The 19325-nt window shown below is 42.9% G+C and overlaps 1 long non-coding RNA gene and 1 pseudogene across 1 annotated transcript; one reads left to right on the top strand and one right to left on the bottom strand.

Moving 5' to 3' along the window:
* The first annotated feature begins 2791 nt into the window (after positions 1-2791).
* On the top strand, positions 2792-3835 carry LOC120227229 (annotated as a pseudogene).
* Positions 3836-13986: 10151 nt separating this feature from the next.
* LOC120227231 lies at positions 13987-18375 on the bottom strand. Its single transcript, XR_005527208.1, has 3 exons — positions 18326-18375; positions 17204-17309; positions 13987-14445 (listed from the first exon to the last, which is right to left on the bottom strand). It is a non-coding gene; the product is annotated as an uncharacterized LOC120227231 (long non-coding RNA).
* Between the last annotated feature and the right edge of the window lie 950 nt (positions 18376-19325).

Here is a 19325-nt window from a genome sequence, read left to right as displayed (position 1 = left end):
TTCAGTGGAGTACAAATATCTCACAAAGAAGATACTGATACTTTGAGGAGACTATAGTCAACGTAGCAAGCCAATTGGCTGCAGAGCAGAAATGGAAACTCCTTGGAGAGGAAATGGGGATATAGAAAGTATGGCAGGAATGAGGGGGTTGGCTTTCCAGAACACAGACCACCGGGGCCATCAGAAATCAGCCAGCCTCTCAGTAATCAGGAACTGGATTATCACATGGAATGAGGAATAAGATAACACCTGCAAGAAAATGTCCATTTAAAAGCCTGAACCCTGTATTAGTGTGTGGGCGATTATTCCTCAAAGTGTGTACGTGTGTGCATGCGCATATACACCCACTGTATACACATATGTATAATTTTTACTTATTTTTTCCCACGTAATAGTAGATTTTGATCATCTTTCCTATTGCAAAGATACAGCCCTAGCTCATCCTGCCTCTACTTCTCAGAGGATTAGGAGTTCACTCCATGGCCATCATTGGGTCTGTATTTCCTGGTTTATGGTGCAGTCCAGAGTCAGTGGAGATTCCTTGTGCCCTGATCACTCAGACTCAGAGCCTGCAGCCTCATCGTCCTTTTCCTCTGCACACAGGCAGAGCAAAGGGAAGTTCAGTAGGGCTTTAGCAGGCTCCCCAAAGTCCTTCCTTCCAACCCTGCTTTCCACACAGCGCCCAGCACTCCCAGCCCAGCCACTCTAAGCTGCTTGACCCTTCCCTCCCAGTGCTGAATCCTGGAAATTTGGAAATTACTGGTTCCAATGCCTTCGGTTTCCTTTCATCCAAAACATCCTTTGTATCTTGGGACTATGTATGACACCATTTTCAGTCCTCCAGTCCCTTTGCAGACGTTTTTTCAATTTCTTCATCTCAAAGGTAAACACATGGACCTAACTCACCATTGCGAAACTAGAAAAAATGCATTCCTAAAGCAAGATGGGAAGGCAGAAGAGTATATTCAAAGATTCATACCCATGACAGACCATGCTATAACTGGAGAATCTTAAGGACCTGGGTAGCAGAAAGAGCAGAGGGTAGAGGCGGGAATATTCATTCAACAAGTATTTATAAAGCATCTTCTGGGCTCCTGGTTCTGCCAAGTGAAGGGGATGAAGTGAGAGGGACAGCCAGGTACCAGAAGGTGTAAGAGCCTGCATGGCCCATTTCTTCTGTGGTGTTAAGGTCTTCTGGAGAACTGTGCATGAGTGGCCTTAGTCACATGACAATCGGTGTCCCTGACCAGAGCTTGGAGCTGTCCATCTGTACAGAGCAGGAGGCATGACCACAGAGGTAAAGCACCTGGCCAGAAGAAAAATCTCTGACAAGCACGAAATTCCAGTAAAACTAAATTTTTAAATAAAGTTATCAGATCAGAAATCCAAACAGTGAGCACTTAAGAGCAAGGAGGTGCATAAAATAAGAAAGTGCTGTACTCGGCACTTTTTTGGATGGGTAAGAGTTATGGCTGTTGTCCTTTTAGTGCCTGGGAAGGGTTATAAATAACCATGGAAAAATGGATTTTCCCATATGCTCTTTCAAGTACACACACACACTCGCACATTTTAACACCGTGTTGTATTTTTCAGATGGTTTTAAAATTTAAAACACGAATTACTCAGATGGAGATATTACATGTGCCAAGTTTGAACCAGCAATGAGTTACACCAAAGGGGCTAAAAGCATGAATGTGTGAAGCAGCCTCAGGACACAAACCAGGACTCCGACTCTTGAAGGAAGAGAGGGTTCCCATGGAGAAGGCTTGTTTCACTCATAGTGCAGAGCGCCTGGATGCAGGATTATGAATATTGACCCTTCCTGGTGTGCCCAGATGGCTCCTTCCATGGGCAAGGCTGGGTGCCCAGCAGGGGCAAGAAGGGGCTCTGAAAAGACAGGAGAGCAGTCTTTCATTTCTGTCTAAACCACAGACAAGGAAAATCAGAACTTTCTCTCTAATTCAGGGCCCCACATCTATAGGTTCTTCTTTCCCAGTTAAAAAACAAAATCAAACTGAGAGATATTTTAGGATTCCACAGCCATGATGTCTTCCACCTACAAATGATTAATTCTTATCCTGGCAGTGATCAAAGGAAACCTGCTTCTAAGCAGTGCTGCCACATGAACAGAACCAAGAGGAAAGATCAGGAAAAGGTGTTCTCTCACCCAAAGGCTGCCACAGAGGCTGCTTAGAGGGCATTTGCACCAGTATGGACAGTAGAAATGTGTATTTCTTGATTCATTCATTTATTTATTCTTCATTCAACAGCTACTTAAATAAGCATGTTGGGTACTAAAGGCTAGGGAAGGGGCAAAAATTAATGCATTTCACAAATATATATTGAACACTTATGTTGTGCCAGGCTCTGTACTAGGGGCTGGGGATTAGTGATGAGTAAGACCAGAGCTCCTTTCCCTTACAGAGCCTACATTTTTCTGGGGAAGACAGACAATGGACAAACAAACACATAACTAAGCAAGATAATGACCACGAAGGAAGTAATGACTGAGAAAGGCAATGAGGTAGACATTTTCTGGGAGACACTAATTTGAAGGGATGATTTTTCCACTAAAGCTTAAAGGCTAACAAGGAAGTAGTTACATAAGAGCCGGGATGACTATTTCAGCCTAAGGGACAATAGAAAGTAGGAAAGGTCATGGTGTTCACAGCACTAAAAAGACCCACATACTGATCTCTTCCAAGTCATTAAGATAATGTAGAATAGCAGCAGTAGAATGATTTTAGACATTAAGGGACCTTGAAAATGAATATAACTTTGCCGGGAGAAGATGGCGGTGTCCATGTTCCTCCTGGCAGATGAGGGTACAGTTTCAATGGTGGTGATGGTCCAAGGCACCAGTCAGTTCCTCTGGTCTTGATAAGGTTAGGAAACTAAGGAATAAAAAGCACTGCTGTTTTGGAATAGTTAGAACAGACTTGACAAGAAAAATACTTCCTGATACACAGAACAAATGTTGCATAACCTTGCAACAAATGAAGAAAGTGCTGGAATTTCTTCAATTACCAAAACGTGGCCCCATTTATGATGAAATTTTGAATTCTAGTTCTACTGAGTTTTATGCTATTTATGGTTCTATGCCTGCCAAAGAAATGATTTTCAACTTGAAATGTGATCCTGTGTTTGACTGTGAAGCTAGTGCTCTACCATCTAGCATATTTAGTCCTCATGGCCGTATATTAATGCTTTAACGTATTTAGTCCTCGTGGCCATATATTAAGGTTACCTGTATTTGCAAACCTGATGGACAAATGCAATCATGGAATGTTCAAAAAATACAAACCTGTTTCTAAACCAGCAACGTCTGATCCTACATATTTTGCTTGGTGCCCAGATGGGGAGCACATTTTAACTGCCACGCATACTCCCAGGTTGTGTGTTAATAATGGGTACAAGCTTTGGCATTATGCCAGCCCTGTCCTGGCAGCCATTTTTGGATAGGCTAATTTCCAGCAAAAACAGTAACTTATAAGGCAGTGATGTACCCAATGAAGAATCTAAATTTGCAGTGGTTGATAGACTTTTGTGTTTAAGAAGCAAACCAATCACCAATTCCAAGCTCTCTGAGGAGACACCACTGCTGAATTAGAAATCACAACCAGGAAATAAGCCATTATCAAAAGCACCTCTTAAAAAGCAAAGAAAATATGAGGCTAAGAAAGCTGCAAAGGAGAAAGCAGGAAGTGACAAGAACCAAGATTTGGCATCTCCCCCTGCCCCACAGAGCACGCCATGGAATAGTGTATATCTGTTCACATCTGGAGACTCTGAGACAGATGAAAAATTCAAAAACCAAAGACCTGAAGGCAACTGAGCCTTGAAAGAAGAGCGAAGCAACTAAAACAACACTAGAAAAACTCTAAGTTGGAGAAATTTAAAGAGACACCATCTTCTCCAGAAGCAGGAAGATTTGAAATTGGTTACTTGAAAGACTGGCAGAGAGCAAGTTGTTAGCATAACAGTGGAAATACATCTTCTGTGTTAAACCCAGTAGAGCACCTGAATTTCCTCTACCCGTCACATACCTGTGTTTATTGCTCATCTATAACTCAACCATTTTCCAGGCTTTGGAATATACGTGAAATTAGTTAATTATGCCCATTAAATTGGCTTTTCCTACCTTTCAATACATGTAGAAAAGAAATGCAAATTTCTTACCTAAGTTCAACAGACTGTAAGTCAAATATCATTATTATTCAGTGCCATTTACCTCATAAATGAATAAAGTCATTTAAATTTAAAAAATACAACCCATTAGATTGGATAAAAGGTGTCAGTGCAAAACAAGCAAGCATACAAAAGTTTGTCTCTGTAACTTTAGAATCAATATTTATTTCTTTCCCTTGAACCTGTATTAACTTACTAAGTTATTCAGTATAAACTCAATGTAGTAATTTTCTGAAAAACTGAATTGCTTTAAGGTCCACTTCCTCCTGGAGTCTTTAAAGTTTCCATTGTTGTATTTTTAAACCAAGACTCAAGTTTTGCTCTATCCAATGAGGACCCCCTCCGCCAAAGAGTCTGAACATGTGCCTGGGTACCATTTCTCCTCACAAAGAGGAATTTAAGCAAGCTCTTTGGTAGTCTGGAATGATCAGAGATGGAGCTAGACACAGAATTCTGGTGCGCTGAGCCTCTCATTTATTTCCATATGTGTATTTCTTGCCTCCACAAGCTAAGCTTTGTCTAAACATAGTCAAGATAAAATAAAAAATCTCATGTGGAGGCTGTCAGGAAGGACAGTGATAATACAAGTGAAAGTGTCTAGCAGATAACAACTTTTGAGAACAGGTCACCTAACTAAAGCAATAGAGCACAGAGAAGAGAATGCCACGTGGCAAGAATATGATCCAGAGAAACCGTTTTGAGAAACCAGAAGGAAGCGGTTCCATTCAGCTCCCTGCCAATGATGCCACTTGCACAGGAAGCCTGGGGAAAGTTACATTTCCTCTAGCTGGCCCTGAATCTGTGTCTAGACCCAGTTGTCCGGCAGAAATAGGTCTCTGTGAAGCATCCAGCAGAGGCAAAGGATGGCTGACATCTGTTGGGAGGCCACCGTCCACCCAGAAAGTGGCAGGTCTCCTATAGGTTTTCTGTATTCTCAGTTTTTACCTTGCATACAAATTTGAGTTGTTTGCATTGTTGCTGGACACAGAATTTCTCTTTTAAACTTCATGTAGCTGATCCTAGGTATAACCACGATCCATGCTCTACCTCCTTCTGGAGAAGTATGGGACTTCTCCCTGTGGGCAGCAGGACACTGTCTCAAACTTGGAAAGCATGTCGTGCTCTTTGATGCTGCATCGATGGTGACCAGGGACAGGGCAAATAGATATGTTGATGCCACAAGATACTTTCAGTCTGAGGTTGTTGGGAAGTAAACAGTTACTTAGAGAAATAGCTGCTTGGAGAGGTGGAGATCTCTTCCAAATAGACAAAGTGATTCTCATGGAGGAAATAAAGACTCTGAAGGCAACATTTCTTGCCATTTCCCAAGAAGGGATAATAGAAATAAAGGGTTTGGGGCGCCTGGGTGGCTCAGTCGATTGAGCGTCTGGCTTCAGCTCAGGTCATGATCTCACCGTTCTTGGGTTCAAGCCCTGTGTCAGACTGTCCTGGCAGCTCAGAACCTGGAGCCTGCTTCAGATTCTGTGTCTCCCTCTCTCTCTGACCCTCCCCTGCTCACACTGTCTCTCTCTCTCTCTGTCTCAAAAATAAATAAAACATTTAAAAAATGGAAATAAAGGGTTTAATTTTCTTCCTGTATATCTTTATTTAGAATAACCCACTTGAGCAAACAATGCCACTGGTTTCTCTGTCCAGAGCCTCTGATGAAGTGAGCCAGGCTCCACATGGAAAGCAAAGGGTGGCTTCTGCATGAAGAGAAACAGTCCTTCCTGTGAGTCTTAGAGAGAGTCTCAGAATTCTTCTGTACACTGCGGTAGCTCTGTGACCCACATCTTTTCTCTAATTCCTTGGCTGGAGAGAATGCAGAAAAGCCTTGCTTCCCTCAGCTCCTGGAAAACCATTTGAAGTCTGGTTCCTACAGCCAGGTCCTTTCCCTGGAAGAACCTGATGAAGAGTGTGATCAAGATATTTATTCTCAGGGCTGACACAAGAGATAAAGGAAATGTAGGGAGAATAGGAACCTTAAAATCAAGCCAAACATCATGGGTCCCACTTGCGCCTGCATCGGGGAGAGGAGAGAAGGCTGTTTCCACCTTTGCTTCTGCTCCACTCCAGCTCAGAAATCATGCAGTCACCCATCCTGCATGACTCCTCAAATTTTCTGGGATGCTGAGGAGGGGGTGGGAGCCCAGATATCATATCTGTCACTCATCCCTCTTGGCATCAGTACCTTGTAATCACAGGCCTCCTTGGAATCTGCTTTCTATCCATTCTGTCATTAAAAGCCGTCCTTTGGTTCATCTAGATATACAGTTTACAAAGTCTTTTCACATTCTTCACCCAAATCAACTTACTGAGAGACAACCTGGGAAAGCACAGTATGAGACTCTGCAGATCTAATGAACAGGGTGGCTCCTGTCTGTCCTCAGGGAGCTTGCAGCCTAGTAGTGGGGATGGGCATGGAAAAATGCTCATAAGTCAATGGCAGTGTCGTAACCGTACATTGTAAAATGTGTTGTGAAGAAAACAGAACCTGAGACACAAAGTCTATTAATTATTGTATTAAATGCAAATGGACACAATTCCCATATCAAGAGGCAGGAGGAGAAATAGGAGTGGACCTTTGAATACCCTGAATACCGGGTCTCCTTGGGAGGTGATGACAACGTGCATGGGAGAGCTCATTGCATTGGAGAGTTTCACCACAGGTTGGTGAGATGGTCCATCAGCAACGACATTAGTGACCTTCACATGGCACGATGTGTAGTTCTTTTTCCCTGAGTGGTTTGGTTGTTCCAGGGAAAGACCCTACAGTCTCCCCCCGCTCCAGAGGGAGTCTGGGGATATGTCTTTATCAGTTGTTAGCAACTCACTTTATTCCCCTTTCGTCACCCAATTTCCATGTGTGTCCAACGTCTCCATAGATGCAGCCTCCTTGTCCCAGCTTCCTTAGCAAAAGAAACCTCTACTTTCCTATGTGGATGACAGGGGTGTCATCAAGTGCAAAATGAAAATGTGAGTGCCCTTGTTCAAAGAGCCGGGGAAAATGCCATTGCCACTTAAAGTTCTAACATACAAAGCTTTTCTTTTCTTCCATGATCTGAATTTTCTGAGATCATTTAGGGATAATGGATCTGAGTTTTTATTATCATTAACTATTTCAAAAAGCAAGATTCATTTAATATTAATAAACACTATTGTGTTTCTTTGACTACGTGCTACTCCACATAGACCAATCTTGCTCTATTTAATTACCAATCATTTTATTTATTTTGCTGGAATAGATTCTCCAGACATTTGATAGAGCTTCTGATAGGTAAACTTTCTGACTCCTTAAAAAGCTTTAGAAAAATCTATTTTCACCTTTTTATTTATTTTTTTTTCTTGGAATAGGGCTGTAATTCAAAATCACATACCGACGACTTCGAAAATATTGGTTCATTGTTTTGAGAAATCCTCTCCTGCTTTTGAGAAATTGGATTCCAATCTGATGTTCATTTCTTTCTAGAGAAACCGTCTTCTCTTTCACTCAGCTTCGTTGGCTTTTAGGACACTTTTCCATCAGTTTTCTGAAACATCACCACAGTGCATGCATGTGTCATACCTGTTAGATTTGTGCTACCTAACATTCAATGGGCTATTTCAATTTGAGGACTCATGTCTTCCTTTCTGAAAAATTGTCTCATTTATTACTCTCCTTCAAGCCTCTGTTTTGTTTTTCTTTCCATTTGCACGTTCAATTAGACAGGATTTGAAACTCTTTGATAAACCTACTGTGTCTTAATGCTTCATTAATATGTTGTGGTTCTTGGTCTTTTGGGGCTACATTTTGGAAGAATTCTTTTTTGCCGTCCCCCAGCTTACAAATTCAAATTTTAGCTATATCAATTCTGCTATTTAACATACTTTTTTATTTCTTTGTTCTTATTTTTTCTCTAGATCTTTATTTGTTTTAAATTATATGTAAATTAAATGTCTTCAATGTTATTTCATATGTCAACATTAATTATACTATTCTAAAGAATTTCCTGATGCTCTAAACTTTGCTTCCTAAGGCAACATCTTCTTCATATAATTATAATTTCAATGTAATTTTTAGGTAACTTGACATCCTTCCAATGATGCTGATTTCCCCCCAGTGTTTGGGGATTTTTGGTTATGTGACCATCTTTATGTTCATTTCCTTGACTATGGGATAAATGGATGTATATTCCTGCTGAGTATGATTTGCTCTGTATGTATGTGTGTGTGTGCGTGTGTGTGCTGTTATGCATTTACTTATATGTATTGAATGAATGGCATCAGTCTTCTCAGGTAGGCAATGTAAGTATTTAGGTAATTTTGGTGGTTGGACTAAGCAGGAATACCAATACTAACTCCGAGTTTGAGTAAATTATTTGGCTTGTCTGAGCTTCAACTTTTTTTTTGAGGTGAAGAGGCAGAGGAAGATATTGAGAAAGTATCCGAGGCAGGCTCCATGAGGCTGCATCCCATGACCCATGATGTGAGCTGAAATCAAGAATCAGACACTCAACTGAGCCATCCATGCACCCCGTGAGCTTCAACTTTCTAATCAATAAAACGAGTACAACACAAGAATAAGGCAAGGAGTAAGTGTGACCTTGCAAATTTGTAATCTAGTGCCTGACACATAGAAAATAATAATAGATATTAACTGCTGTTTGGTTGGTTCAAATCAGAACCCAGAGGTGGAGAAATTGATACCTGAAGAAATGCATCACCTATGGCAAAATTGGTGATGTGATGGGCTTTGATCCAGGATATTTCCGAGTGCCTTTGCCCACTGTCTTCTCACAGAAATCTGCCACTCTTCATGTGTCCTCTATCCTGAAAGGTCAAATGGGAGGAAGACCACGCATCCCTGCAGTATGGAGTTGAGCACTCGAGGCTGGGCCTGGGCAGGAGGAGAACCCTATAACCGTCAAGAATTTGCGGCTTTCTACTGGGGATGGGAGCCCACAGTGCCCTTCGGGGTTTCCATCCTCTAGGCCCATCTGTTCTGTGTTTTTTATTTTGATTTCCACTGATAACTCTCAAAGACAGCTGAGCATCTTCTTTCCGCCCAAGAACTGAGCAAAGCAAACTGTAGCCAAAACCAGCAGCTGTTGGTTTGTTTAATAGAGAAAATATCTCCCAGAGCTGCCAAGGATACATGATAGAAAGGGATCGAAGAAGCTTGAGGTTCTTTTCCCAAGAAAAAAAAAAAAAAAAAACAAATTTTAGCACACACCAAAAATATTCACATTGCTCACTTCCACCCCCAGATGCTGCACAGGAGACCCCTGACTCATTTTTAGGGGTGCTGCCCAGCCATTTGCGGTGGACTAAGTTGGTCCATAAATAATATGCATTTCAAGTTGTGTCTGCTTGTCTGTGCTCCTTTTACATGGTCCAAAAAGCTCCTTGAAGATGGAGTCCCAGGATATCTTGATAGCTTGAGAAGTCCTGCATCCAGCCAGGAGTATCTCCCTTGCCAGGCTAGCCAAGGTTCCTCCCTCTTAGGATTGCAGTCAGACTGTGAGCACAGAATTGGTGCCAATCTATGGGCAGTGAATTTATCCAAGTATGGAGAGGGGACACAGTGACCCTGGATGTCAATTAATGCTACCTGATAGCAGCCAATGCTTCAGTTACAGTTCTGGCAGATGAGAAACTGGGGCAGGCAAGTCATTCCCCACCCACTCCTCACATTCCAGTCCTGCTTTCTCCCCTGTTCTTAGGGCCCATAAAATTTAGTTAAACCAGATTGCGCCCCCACACACTCCCTGCCTAGACTTCCTCCTCCAGCTGAGCCACCAAGACTGAATGACTGCTGGGGGAGCAGACTTCCCTCTCTCCCAGTGCTGGAAGGAGAGGAAGAGTCCAGCTGAGATCTCTTCTTCTTAAGTGCTTCCAGCCTAGCCTGTCAGGGTGGAGCAGGTCTGCAAATCAGGGTGAATATGGGTCAAAAGGGAAAAGACAGCTTCCATAAACATCAACAAAACCCCTGGAGCTGGTGCATTGCTGCTTCTAGATCAGCTTTTACTCAAGACTAGCCTTGCAGTGGACCAAGAACAGATCCTGAATCAAGGATGAGGAGGGAGCATCAGGACTGGGTCTCACACCAGACTGGGCCAGCCTGACTTATGACTGTTTGGCTAGGTTCTGCTTGCCAGAGGCCGGCCTGTTCCCTGTGCAATGCTGCGTCACCATCCTTCCTGCTGTGCCCTCAACACTATTCCCTGGAATTAGATCTTATCCAACTCTTTTCCCTCTTCAGGAGGGATATTCCTGATGATGGCCAGAGCCTTGCATGGTGCCAGTGACTACTCTTGGGTGGCAATAATAAACTTTCTCTTTGTTCCTTCTGTCCAGGCATCCTCCTCCTGCCTGCCCCTGGACAGTTTTGACAGTTGCTTAAACTAGACCTGAGCTTCTACTTGATATCAGGAGGCATAGAGCAGAAGAAAGAGCTACAGAGTCAGGGCTTTATCAAAGTCGTGGCCCTACACTTACTATGTGACCTTGAGCAGGTCATTAACCTTATGGAACCCTACCTTCCTCATCAGCAAGTGGTAGGACAGAAACTATTGTGGGGGCTTCCAGGTAGAAAGAGCTCCATGCTGACTAGTTCCCTTGCTCTTCCCAGCCCTTCTCTGACAGGCTGGAGGAAAGGATGCCCCTCCCCCTCTTCCTGGCATTTTCTTGAGTCCAATACCCCAGACAATTGCCTGTTCTGGCCTGGCCCTTTGCTCCTCTTCTCTCAGCAAACAACCCTGTGGTGGTGGGACAACTCCCCTTACCTACCGTGCTCTCCTAATCCCATCTCAGCAGTATTGAATCCAGCCACTCCTGCTCTCCCAGCTGAATAAGATTGCAACAGAAATCACTACCTAAGTTTGGGTTTCACTTTATTACAGTGTTTGCCCAAGCCTGGGGGAGCCCTTGATGCGGGCTCTCCAGTGACAGCGACCAGGGCATGCAGTCTGCTTCTCAAGAGCACCTATGTGTGTATTTTACAATTTCACACCAGTGGCTTGCTGGGTTAGCAAGAGTTAGGAGGCATGCAATAAAGTCAATAGCCTTGGACTGGGGGTCAAGAGAGCATCAGTTTTCCATTCTAACTTCACACAGTTTACCCAAGCACTTCAGCATAAAAGCCACCCTCAGAACTGCTCCTTCCATTGTGTCTTCTACCTTAGAGAAGGTATAAAGCACCAATTTCCACTCATTGCCAAAGCCATGGCTTGGGCTTCACCTTTGACCACTACCTCTCCCTCACCCTCTCCATAGGACCAATCTTTATATCCAACCAATCTCTACATCTCCATCCAACCAACCTCTATATCCTATCAATCCTGCTTCCTCCAAATCTTGGGTTTTTTTACATGTCTCTACATCCACTGCTCCATCTTGACTCAGGCCAACATCGTATCTTGTAGTCTTTGCAAACACAACTATGATCACCACACTCCTGCACGAAACATTTTTTGATGTTTGGCCATTGCTCTCTGGTCAAAAATAAACCCTTACAACTTCCAAGCCTTTGCACATACGGCCATTCCCTGCCTCTCTAGCCCCATGCAGACCTCTCTTCATGTCATGTCTCATGTCCAGACTCCAGAAAGCATTTCAGCTGAGCGTTCAGAGCAGATGTCTTATGCTATTGGAATTTCACCAATGCCATTGTCACTGCCTGTATGATCTCACACCACAATGACCTTCTCCCAGCCTGAGAAACTCTTACTCATCCCATGGGCCTCAACTCTATAATATCATCTCTTCCAGAAATTCTTTCTTGCATTTTCCCAGTTGAGTTGAGGTGTCTCCTCTCCCAACCAGCATGTTCTCTTCATTCCCTTTAATGGTAATTGCCATGCTGCATTGAAACTGCTGGTTTTATTGTCTGTGTTCAACATTAGACTGGGAACCTTTAGATGGCAGGGATGGTGTCTCTCCTTTTCCATGTGGTATCACCTCATCCCCATCAGGGCACAGCACGGGCGAAGCAGACACTCAGTAATTCTCTAATGGATACATTCTCCTTCTCTAGAATTAAATTTGCTGAAGGCATCGATAAGACTATTCCATCTAATAGTCAGATGGATTCAGAATACATCTAAACCCAACACATGAAGTTGATATGGAACCTGGACCAGAAAAGAGACATTTGTGGGACAACTGGTAAAGGCCTATAGATTAGACTAGTGTCACATCAAGTTAATCTCCTGATTTTGGTCATTGTACTACTCATGTTACATGAGACTAAACATCTGAGAAATTTGGTCAAAAGGTACAGAGAAATCCTTTGTACTCTTTTTGTGCCATTCTTTGTAAGTATAAAATTATAAAATAGAAGTTTTAAAATGTAAACAAAATAAAAGTGTAGATTAAGTGGGAAGAATGAGAACCAACTTCAGGAATCCTTGGAACTTGCTTTTCTTTGTAAATTCAACACCAGTGTTCTTTTCTTCTGCTTTTCTCTTTCCTATAGAATCAATCTGCCAGGTAAGGCATGGAGAAGGATTCTTCTTCCTGCATTTCTGCATGAAAAGGCTGTGGCTACTTAAGATGCTGTGATGTGAGTGCCAGCCTCCAAAGCCCTGCTCAGTGCCATCAGATGAGCTACCAGTTTACTGATAAGCTTCCCATCAGCAAAGGTGCACAAGTGCTGGCTCAAGCTCACTGGACAGAGGCGGGCCAAATGACTCCACCAGACTTGGCTAAACATTGGAGCTGCTTCCTATGGAGCCGGCTTAGCTTTTAACCTTCTGAGAAGGGCAGTGCCTGAAACATCCATGGGAATGGACTTCACAAACAGGGGATAACACCAGGAAAGAGAAAGCCCCACACAGCATGTCTACAGCCCAGCCCCAGCCCAGAACTCCAGCCCCTGCCTTTCATCCTCAGGCCAACATGGGTCACCCTCAGTCTTGTTTTCAGGGTGCAGATGGGACAGTCTGTGCCTGGGGTTGCAGCCTTTCTTTCAGATGTTAGGAGTGAGGGAGGGTTGGCAGGTGAACTCCAGGCCTGGTTCATCAACTCGAGACTTAAAGCTGAGAAAACATCCCCTGCAGGCCTCGGTCAGGTCCGGCGCCCTCCATGAGCACGGTGAGGTCCCACTGCTCTCCTCCATGAGGAGCCACAGAAGGGATGCTATTGCCTTTGCTTCAATAGCCATAGAACCACTTGTACTCAGAGGCAAGAGACCAAGTGCTTACCTACCCAGGTCCTGGAGAAGGGGAGCCAGCCTTGGCTTGGGCATTCCGGGTGACATGGTGACTGCTTGCCCATGTGGCTGCCTCAAGGCTGTTAAAATAGAATGAAATGAAATCCATCCCCTACAACTCCCACTAAAGATCAAAGTTCTACCCTATGGTGATTACACAGAACCGGTTTGTTTTCTCTACTATGTTGAACTTTTTTACACATCTGGAGACAGCACTCTTTTTCTACCCAAGTCGTCGTCTTCTTTTTTTTTTTTCTCCAGATAAGCATCCTGTTTGAGTTAGACAGTTTTTCCACTCATTCCATACAACACAGCATGGTTTCTAGATTCCTCAAAATGTTAATCACTATCTCTTATATTCCTTTTCAAGGTTCTTTCTATTATGCAATGGACAGGTGAAATATGAAGTTCTGGACAAAGAAGCCAGCACAGAGGACAGCAGAACTAGCTCCTCTGATCCACACTCCATTTCTCCATTAATGCAGGTCAAGATAGCCTTTGTAGCAATGTATGGTGACGTCGGCTCCCACTGAAGTTACCAGGCACCCAGAGTCCAAAACATTCACTGATATTTACACAATTAACTTCTGAATGAAAACTATTACATGTTCATCACTGTTCATTTCATTTCTGCAGTTAACACCAATGTAACTCGGGCGGCTGGGCCTCCCAAAGGCATTGGAAGGCCCTCCTAAGGAAAAGCGCCATGGTGGGCCCAGGCATGTTGCCTGAGATGGGGGAACACACAAGAAGGCAATATATCAGCAAGGCCCAGCTCACCAGATGAGGCCTCACTTATTCCTAGTGAAGTGGAGCAGAGAAGACCCCCAAAGCACTGGAACATGGAGATGAGGCAAGAGGAGGCCAGTCTGTTCCAAAAAGGATGGGAAGGGATGGGAGGGATTCTGGAGGTAAGTGATGGGCAGCTCTGGATATGTGAGCACTTGGAAGCCAAATGGGAGCCAGCAGGCCTGTGCGCCTGGAGGAGAGGACTTGGTGACTCAGACGTCCTTCCCCACCTTCATCCAAGGAGCGAAGACCGAAGTATCACTCTGGCTTGGCCACTCCTCAAAGAAAGAAAGAGAAAGAGATTGAATGCACACCTCACAAAGGATATGATTTACCACTTCCGAAAGAAACACTGAATCTTTTTCATCGTGATAATATCCAGACTCCCAGAGGGGCATCAATTCACTTCCACAGAGAACAATAACATCTTCTTTGTTCTGGTACTGCAAGCCACAGCCTGCGAGAAGGAACTCCGCTTAAGAAGGCGGCACCAAGACACGGCTCCATGCAAAGATGGAGAAATCATTAAAGTGATCTCAACTGGGGAGAGTTCTGATGCAGGGAACTGTCAAAAAGAAAGTCAACGTGCCAGATTTTCTTTCATCACATAAAGGAAGTCAGTGAAATGGAGCACTAGGATTTTACTAGCAAATGCATCAGCAGCAACGAACACAAGGTAACCTTGACCTCTCACAGGATTCTGTGGATTTCAAAGCATCTGTGCAGATGAGTCAGGTCAGCTATGGCCAAGTGACTCCATAATTAAACCATCCGCAGGTTAGACCGTGGCTAGTCTAAGATCTGTTGAAGGTGACTTCTGGATGGTAACACCAGTTGGGAGGTTTTGTGTATGGCCTGTGGTCCCAGGGGGTGCACATAGCTTCTTGGCCTGCACAGTCTCATCTCGGGTTGGCTCGGGTGAGATGTTTGGCAGATGCTCCCCACCACTTCTGGTTGAAGTAGTGGCAATTTGTTGTTTTGTTGTTTCATTTAAGTTGCTCAATTTCTCTCCTTTCCCTTTTAGGTTTTGTTGTTTTCAGTAGTAGTCAAAGCATCTTGAAATCATAAATCTCAATGAATTGAGATTAATTATTCTTTGTTTAATGTTTAGTTATTTTCCAGACAGAAAGAGTACATATAAGCAGGGGAGGGGCAGAGAGAGACAGAAAATCCGAAACAGGCTCTGTGCTGGTAGCAGAGAGCCTGATGCAAGGCTCCAACTCAGGAACCGTGAGCTCATGACCTGAGCCAAAGCTGGATGCTCAACCAACTGAGCTACCCAGGCGCCCCTAATTATTCTTTAATCAACAGGAAAATTCACACTACACTTAATATAAAACAGATGTATATTAGTTAAAAATGGGCAGGCTTGGGGCACCTGGGTGGTTCAGTCGGTTGAGCCTCCGACTTTGGCTCAGGTCATGATCTCACAGTTCGTGGGTTCGAGCCCCACATCGAGCTCTGTGCTGACAGCCAGCTCAGAGCCTGGAGCCTGTTTCGGATTCTGTGTCTCCCTTTCTCTCTGACCCTCCACGGCTCACGCTGTCTCTCTCTGTCTCAGAAATAAATTTTTAAAAAAACATTTAAAAAATGGGCAGCCTTAATAAAAGATAGAACTTTCAAAATTTAAGAAATGTTACAAAATTTGAGCAGAGAGTAAAGCAACCCTAATAGCCGATGGAAGATTTACTCTGTGCCAGTTACTATTCTAAATATTTCATCATATTAAGTCATTTAATTTGTTTACATTTCTGTGAGTTATGAATTTTTAAAAAGAGAAACTTTAGATCCATAGAGGGTTGTTTTCTCATGGCTATTCTTTCAGTAACTTTAAGAGATAGAATTTGAACCCAGAGCCCACACCCTTAACTATGATACTGCTTCTCCCTTGATATACAGGTACACCTTAGAGATACCACAGATTTGGTTCCAGATTACCACAATAAAGCCAGTCAAATGAATGTTGGGGTTTACCAGTGCATTAAGCTATATTTATACTACATTATATTATAGTCTATTAAGTATGCAGTAGCATTGTATCTAAAACACAATGTACACATCTTAATTACGAAATACTTTATTGCTGAGGTGCCTGGTTGGCTCAGTCGGTTGAGTGTCTGACTCTTGATTTCAGTTCAGGTCATGATCTCAGGGTCGTGGGGTCAAACCTGGCATCAGGCTCCACAGCTTAAGACTCTCTTTTTCTCTCCCTTGTCTACTCTCCCTTGCTCACATTCTTTCTTTCTCCAATAAATAAATATTTTATTGCTTACAAAATGTTAAGCATCATCTGAACTTTCAGCAAGTCATTATCTTTTTGCAGGTAGAGGGTCTTGCCTTGATGTTGACAGCTCTGACTGATCAAGGTAGCGATTGCTGAAGGTTGGGTGGCTGTGGCAATTTCTTAAAATAAGACAATGAAGTTTGCCACATCAATTGATTCTCCCTCTCACTTGAATGCTTAGGGCCACTGAAAATTTATTAATTGGTCTAATTTCAATATTGTTGTGTCTCATGGAAGAGGGAGGCTTGAGGACAGAGAGAGATATGGGAGAATGGCCAGTTGGTGGAGCAGTCAGAACACACGTTTATCAATTAAGTTTGCCTTTTTATGTTAATGCGGCTCATGGGTCCCCAAAACAATTATAACAGTAACATCAAAGATCGCTGATCACGTATCACCATAACAAATATAATAATTATGAGAAAGTTTGTAATGTGAGAATTACCAAAATGTGACACAAAGACATGAAGTGAGCAGATGCTGTTGTAAAAGTGGTGCCAATAGGCTTGGTTGGTGTAAGGTTGTCACAAACCTTCAATTTGTAAAAAATGAGGTGTGCCTTAAAGTCTATTAAATTTTCCTTTTGAAAAAAAAAACACTCTCAACTTATGTCAAATCAAATATATTGTTTACTTAAGACAAAATTTCTCTCCCACACTCACACATAAACACACATACACAGACACAAATATACTACACAAGATTAAAATTAAGACAGAAGATAGACAAAGTTGTTGCTGAGGCATGCTTACCTCCTTATTTCTTGTGTTTCCGGAGAAGTAAGGAAGCTACACCAGGCCCTGGTTGGTTTCTTCTTCCACTCCTTCATATGCAGTTTTCTATCTGAGAGAGAATAATCTGACCAGTGGAAAGTGGAGAAAACGACATTCAGATACCCCACATTAAAGCAGAAAGAGCGTGTTCTACTTTCCTTTGCTGTTTTTAAAACATGTTTTTGCCTTATCATTGTGAGACTTTGCACATTTCTACCTCTGGCACTCTACTCTTGGGTTCCTAACTGTCTAGCCTTTGGCTGATTATGTGACTTGTTCATCCCAGGCTGCAAGACCAAATTTCTTCAATTCAATGAAGAAGAAAAGGGCAATTCTGGTTGCCCTTAGGCACAAGACTAGTTCTCCATAATCAAGCCATCACTATCCCTGGCACTTATGTGAGTTTATTAGGAACCCACAGAAGATATAGAAGTGCAGTATTTACCTTGCTCTAGTTGTCAAAAACATGGTGGCACTTCGACAAACTTATTTAAAAAATTAAAAGACTGAAAACATAAAAGACCATGGATTTAAATAATAAAATTAACAATCATGATTGTATAACAAGAGAGGTAAAATATAAAGATATGAACATACTGTTTCAACCCAAAACAATGCACATTTTCAAAAATATGTAGAAATTTTATAAAAATCTACTGTATCCTTTTCTCCCAATAAAATCTTAATTTGAAAGTGTAAAAATCATAACAAGTTCATATATATACTAAATCCAGATACTAAGAATAAAAGGGTAGATTCTTTCCCCCAAAATAAAGTTTACATATTAAAATATAAAGCAATGTCAAAAGAAATCTAAGGTGAAATTAAAGGCTATTAAAAGTGAATGTAATTGAGAATGTTATATATCAAAACCTGTAAGATTCAGCCAAAGAAACACTCTGAGGAACATGTATACTTTAAATACATTTTCCTTCCAAAAGAATCTGAAAATACTGAAACATTTAATTTCAGTAGTTCTCCAAAGTAAAAAGCTGAGGAAAGAGTTCGTGATGATAACACAAAAGTTAATGAAATAAGAACAAACTATAAGAAGAAGATAATTAAATAATGAGATCTCTCTGATCTGGAGGTCTCACCTACCTGATACCTCAGACAGTCTTCTCTGAGTGGAGCCCTCAGACCTACCTCCCAGGTCACAATGCCTGGGTGGCATTCTGTGACCTGTGTCAGTGACCTCACTACTTCAGAAGCAGCTCACTCCCTCTTTGCCCAGCTCTCCTTAAAAATATCTTTCTCTAAATGAGCCAAACTCTACAGTTCTGGTGCTTAGACAAGTGAGGAGAGATGTAAGTGTGGAGGCAGAAGTTAGCTCTCTCTCGTATGCCATGGGGACTTCACTTTGCGCCTACTACAAGAGGCTCAGAGGGCAGAAGGCAAGTCCTGAGACTTCCCCAGGAATTTATTTATGTCTGATCTCCTCCCCTGGAACAGATCTGTGACACAGCCATTCCCCAGCCAAGCTAGCAACACACCTCTCCCCCTGCATGCCCCTCCTGGAAGAAGCACCTGTGCTGAGTGTTAAGTTCCAAGAGAACATCTGGCCCCCTCCCCTGAGAGGAGAAGAAAAGAGATGTACAGGGATGGGCAAAGACCCAATTCTGCATCTCCAAGAGACCATGTCCTCAGAAGAAAGAGGAAACTGGCTAAACTTTGATCATTAGGGAGGATAAGCTCAGTGGTTCTATGCCCTTCCAAAGGCAGCAAAACCATAAATGTATATATTGACTGCTTTGTTTTAACTGTTGTGTAGCAAGTTTAAACCACAGAATTCCAGAGGCAAAAAGAATTTTTTACCATCATGCGCACCCTTTCGTGGATACCTGAAGCCTGAGCAGGAGAGGAGAAGGTCTGACCCAAGGTGATGCCACAGAGGTGAGCGGCAGGCACCAAACCCCAGCCACCTAGAGCTGCTTGTGCAAACATGGCGTGCTCTCCTTTCCAGGCAGAGTCACGTCCTCCCACACATGTGCCAGGGCAGAGCCCACTGAGTCCATGTGGAAGTCCTCTCCAGGGTCTGTGCCTTGTGAGAGCAATGGCATCTCCTTCATTCTCCCTTAGGTCCAGAGGAGAGAAGGCTGCC

This window comes from Hyaena hyaena, unplaced genomic scaffold, assembly GCF_003009895.1.
Source record: "Hyaena hyaena isolate Hyena2069 unplaced genomic scaffold, ASM300989v1 scaffold_2106, whole genome shotgun sequence".
Taxonomy (NCBI): Eukaryota; Metazoa; Chordata; class Mammalia; order Carnivora; family Hyaenidae; genus Hyaena; species Hyaena hyaena.
This window is presented reverse-complemented; position numbering and strand designations above follow the sequence as displayed.